Source organism: Anopheles aquasalis, chromosome 3 (genome assembly GCF_943734665.1).
Source record: "Anopheles aquasalis chromosome 3, idAnoAquaMG_Q_19, whole genome shotgun sequence".
NCBI classification, from domain to species: Eukaryota; Metazoa; Arthropoda; class Insecta; order Diptera; family Culicidae; genus Anopheles; species Anopheles aquasalis.
In genome coordinates, this window is record NC_064878.1 from 53,805,558 (window position 1) to 53,811,048 (window position 5,491).

General features: G+C 49.7%; 1 protein-coding gene across 2 annotated transcripts in view; it reads right to left on the minus strand.

The window, feature by feature from the left end:
* Positions 1–4,755: 4,755 nt before the first annotated feature.
* Positions 4,756–5,491, minus strand: part of LOC126577230 (gastrula zinc finger protein XlCGF8.2DB-like) — a 3,907-nt gene continuing 3,171 nt past the window's right edge. For both annotated transcript variants that reach the window (XM_050238697.1, XM_050238696.1), the window contains one exon: positions 4,756–5,491. This exon is cut by the window's right edge and continues 907 nt beyond it. The gene's annotated coding sequence lies outside the window, so the exon portion shown is untranslated.

Here is a 5,491-nt window from a genome sequence, read left to right on the forward strand (position 1 = left end):
AAATTGAAAGCAATTGGCCAACACCGTGCAACCCACGTAAGTTTCCCATGAGAGAAGCAGGAAGCTGTCCTGTAGCACCGAGACCTGGCGAAATAACAAGCCCCGATCGCACCTCAAACAAGTCACGTACCCGAGAGGACACGTTGTATGTTTTCGCACTGTCCGCGTCGGAATTGAAACATAACAATCCCATCCGAAGGGTGTGCAGCCAGGAAAAGGGAGCCAAAAAGAAACACAAAACAACCGGAAGGGACGACCGAGATGTGACAAAACGAATCAATTTCGGTGTCGAGCGTAAACGCGCACGCACAATGTGCCACACAATGCGCCACGCAGCCTCCTCCCTCCCGGGGTGACACGGGATTTGAGAGGCATGGATGACTTTCTTAAGACGAGAGCTGCCGAACGGGGACGAGAATGGCCTTCGTTTGTGTATGTGTACCCGTTTCAAAACATTTACAAACTTTGCCGGAGTTGCAGGGCTCAATTAAGGACGAACCAGCATTCCATTGGACATGGCCATTATGAAACGTTTCAAATTGTTTTCAATTTTGCGCTGAAAACTATATTCAAGATTTATCGTCAGTGGGCCCGCGGCAATCGGAAATGCGGAACATAAAATATATTGAATTCTCCCGCAAACGCTCGGCTGCATGTGATGCGATCGCATCAATTCACCTCACGCATTATTATCATCATTCGCGCACTCGGATGAGGGCTATCGATCGATCAATCGATAATATCGTGCCCGAGATCCTTGAAGAGCGCAATGTGCGGTGCGCAATGCCACTGAGTGGGGCTCGAAAACCGCCCAAACCCACCGTTGTCGATCATCCGTCGATCGGTACGCACCGGTGAGTGACGTTGGTGATGGCTGGAAAGGTGGAAGCCCTTAAACCTGTTAGGTCAATTATCGAACGAATCCACCGCCTCTGCCCCGAAACGGACACCGAATTCCAGATGGTACGTCGTCGATCGCGTACCCGATCGAATGCGGCCGATCGTATCGATCCCAAACAGCAACAAAAAGAAGCAAAAAAAAACGGATCATCATCCTCATCATCAGAAAACAGCAGCATTGAACAGCGGTGTGCGCCATAATAATCCCCGATCTCACGAGCTCGTGTGATCGGATTGAAATCGAAAAAGAAAAGAAACGAAAAAGGATTCCGAACACTGGCCGATCGTGCACCGTACTCCTGCGTCTACAGGGCGCGCGCGCGCGCACTCGCGATGTATTTGACTGTTTGCTTTCATTATTAACGTAATAATGTGTGTGCTGGCATGTGGCCTGGATATGTGAAGCGATCCAATAGGTATCTCGCTTCTTCTTTCCTCCCTGTGAACCGCTGCCACGATACGGTGATTGAACTTTTGATGATGATCAGCCATCAAGCCACATCGAGTGTCCTGCTGCTGCCGTTGATTCCGTTTGCCCTTTTTTTTGGGGGGGGGGGGGGGGCAATGCAATGGGCTGTGGGGAAGGGTGGGCCGAAATCACGAGCTGCCATAATTTGCCCTCAACCTAACGGGATGCGATGGAGCATTACGCAACGGTGCATTTAAATGGATGCTCCTGGGGGCCCAACAGCGGCTGCTGCACGCAGAGTCACGAGGTCAACCACGCAAACTGCGGCTCAGCAACGGCCCTTAATCCTTCGCGGCTGGCCACCTGAGGGCGAGCGAGTGCTGCTGCTGCTGCGATGCTGTGAACACCGTTCATTATGTCGAGATCGCGAATCGCACCGGTTGATCCTTGCTCATGCCGGCAGCCATATGGTTTGGTGGTGGTCAATTTTTGGCAGGATTTCTCTCCCCTCTCATCCTCTCTCTCTCTCTTTGTGCACAATCGAAGAGAATCATTGGAATTAATGCCATCAAACCATAGCTGATAGCCCGGCGCGATGCACGCCGAGTGCACCGAGCACGATCCCGCGCACATGCCAGCCCGCTTTCTCCATTAGTTTGGCGGGCCATTGTAATTCGAGACACGTAATCGATGGCGATGGATTCCGGGTGAGGGCCCCCCTCCCCGCTATGGACCTGCCTATGGGATTGCATTTACTTAAACGATATGGGCTGATGGATCACGTTCGGATCGGATCGGATCGATCGATCGGATGGATGCACCGATGGATTGATTGACCTAATTTATATGGCAGCAATCGCTTAAAGGAAGCGGATTCCGTACCGTCACCATATCCCCTTTCATCGGTGAAAGTCCTGCGCAAAGGCGCCTTTCGGTTCCATGTTTGGACTTTTTATTTATATCCATTGTGAGGCACGGCGCACGTGTGGTTTACTGGAACGAATTCATCCTTAATGATGCCCAGCGATGCATGGCAAATGTGTTGTTTTGCTGCGCTGTGCAGTGACCTGCATTCTACAACCAGGTCGAGAGCCAAGTTGAACCAGGTTGAAAGAACATGCGGAGAACATGATCATATTGTTGGGCAAAATAGTTAAAGAAAAATTAAACAAATTAATTAATAGCCCACTAATAAAGACTTCTCATTAGCCTAAGTGATTGAGTAATTCCTCTCTCAAATTGCATCCCCGATAGGATCAGCTACCTCGCCACTCACGTGCTGACAAGCGAAACGAAGCGTAACCGATAACGGCGTCCTTTCGATCTCTACAAAGCGAACAAGCTGCAGCTGCCATGGATCTGATCCAAGGGAACCCGGGTAAAAGGAGTGCAAGTTGGATTGCATTATGCGTTTGCCTACACCACTTCATCACGGTCCACCGAGCGACCACCCGATGCTAACCGGTGGTGGTGGCGTAGCGCGCAAAACAAACGCAAACAATCGTCCACGGGTGCCACATGGGTGCAATCGTAAGCACATTGGGCAAAAAGAAAAAGAGAATCCATCGCATGTTGTCGCCAAACCAGGATCGCCCGCTGCTGCGATGTCGTGCCGTGTGCATAACAAAAGCTCCACAGCCAACCAGCCCGACACCAGGACGCACGTCGTAAGATAGATCGTGTGGTGAGACGATGTTATGCCAGCCAAGGCCCTGTCTTCGGTCTCTGGTCTGGGTGGATGCCTGGTGCAGCTAATTTCTCCGTTTCACACATGACTTCTAGCCCCGTCGGGGAGATTCGTAGAAGCGAGCCATTGTTTGGTCGTTTTGTGTTGTACCACAAACCCCTGGTGAAGCCCACACAGCGCTCCAGAACCATGGCAAGCCGGAGCGAGGATCGTCCTGTCCTGTCCTGTGCTGTGGCCTTCACTCAATGCCATGCAGAGGATTATCCTTGTACTCTGTGTGGTAAGGGTGTGTGTTGTTTGCCCCAAAAGGACACGCAGCAGCCTCAGAAGCAGCAGCAGCAGCATGTCCTTACAAAGAGCAATCTAATAAATACAATTACACCTAGCTAACACGAACACCAAGGTCCCGGCGAGGGCATCTCGTGATACTGGATTCAATCAATCGATGCTATGGGAAAAGGAAGTCATCAAAGAACAAAGCAAAGGATTCCCTGCTGGAATGGTTGCATACAACGACAGCACGATCACACACCGCAGAAGAATGTAGCATCAAAAAGGACGCAGAAGGATGATGGAAGTTTGGCAAGAAAAGGATCCCAGTCCTGGATGCCGTGTGCTGGCATTGATTCGTTGCATTGTAATGAAGATATTTATTAAATATTTGGATCTGTTTCCATGCAGGGGCTCTGGGATCTCGGGCAGCATGCCAGAAGTCGAACCAGAACGACCATATGGTGACCGTTTGGGCTGTGCCAATGTTTGGAACAAAACCTTCCTTATCACCGGGACCAGATCTCCTCCACGGTACTCTCTGGATTTGCGGAACTGATTTGGGAATGCAAAAAGACGCCCGAACGCATGGTGAAACACGAAACACAACCAATAACATAACAATAAAAAAGAGAAGGTTCACCGAAGACTACGTTTGAAGGATCATCTTCGGTCGTGGTGACATCATTTGGCCTGCTAGTGCCACGACAGGGGATCGTTCGTTCGTTCGTTCGTGGGGCTTCTTCTGCGAACGACTCGTGCTGTCCTGACGCGGCACGACAGGGGGGAGGAGTAGATGAAGGATTAAGATAAGCGATTCCAACTCGATCGGTTCTCGCTCGGCATGCGATTCCGTTCCCTTTTGTTTCTCTCTCCTCTGCCATAATGTTTACCTTTGTCCTATGTTGCTCCTTACCGGTGTCCGTCCGGCTGTGTGTCTTTTGTCTTAGGATTGGCACCCCCTCCGGTGGCTAATGGAATGTGTTTTTTTTTGTTTCTTCCTTTTTTGTTGCTTATTTTGTCCCCGTCCCGCTGGCTGGCCACACGTTACGACGACATTGTGGCTGGCTCGATAGCAGCTGCTCTGCTCACGGGATGCTCAGGCCAGCTTAGCCAAAAGAACAATAGACACAGGGGCGCTGCTGATTCTACGAACGATATATCAGGGTCTAGTTATGGTTCAAGGTTCGATCGCAATCTGATCGAGCCAACAAGGAGGACTAGGCACAGATGAGGCAGCGATACGAATCGAAATCGAATCAACACCATATGGGAATGGCCATTCATGTGTGATATTATCCTAACATCCAGTGCTTACGATCGACTTGATATGAGGCCCAACTGCTTGTGATGTGTGTATGGCAGATCGTTTATCAAAAAATTCGATCCGATTGGCATATTAGAAGACGGTCATTCAGGGGATCATTTCTCAAATTGGTTTACTCGTAAAGTGTTTAAGATCTCAGGAAAGTCAAAGACATACGGCGTGTTCTGTTTCGAACAGATTGTATCTTCTGTTACGGGTTTTTTTTTATTACATAATGATTCCGTGCATCACATAAGTTTGCCCAACGCTGATACGCCGCATCAGCCCTCCCTTCGCTTACCGTGTGGTTCTTCTTTCACTAAATTAATTCAATTTCATATTATACTAACACAATTTGCCCTGGCTCACGGTATGGCCCTGTAACGCGTAAAGATGTGCATCTCTCCCACCCGCCCGCTGCTCCGACTACTTGGCTTTGCTTTGGCCACCACCAGCTCCGTCGGTTTCGACTCGGATTTCGATCTGTTTAAATTTTGCGATAGTTTAGTTACATTAGGGTAGAGCCAATTATTCTCTTTAAAGGATTTGCATTCGCTATCAGTCATTCAGGTGGTTATACCATCTTCATCTCGTATCCTGTCGCGCCCTATCGCTTACATCTCTACTAGGACCACTAAAGGGGAAAAGGGAGGGGGAGGAGAGCAAAGCTCGTATTTATAAATACCTTTCTGTACAAAGAACTCCCTTTCCGCTACAAGTAGAAGTGGCTACCTTTCCCCGGGGCGCACCACCGCTTTTCCACTTCTCCTTTACAACAGGACATCATCACACATCATCACGATCATGATGAAAGCGGCGACAGCAACACACATTCAACCGAGATCTCCACGCACGGGGTGGTGGTACTGTGTAGGTAACATGAAACGCTACGCTCCGACTATTCCGGCCGGCCTAACTA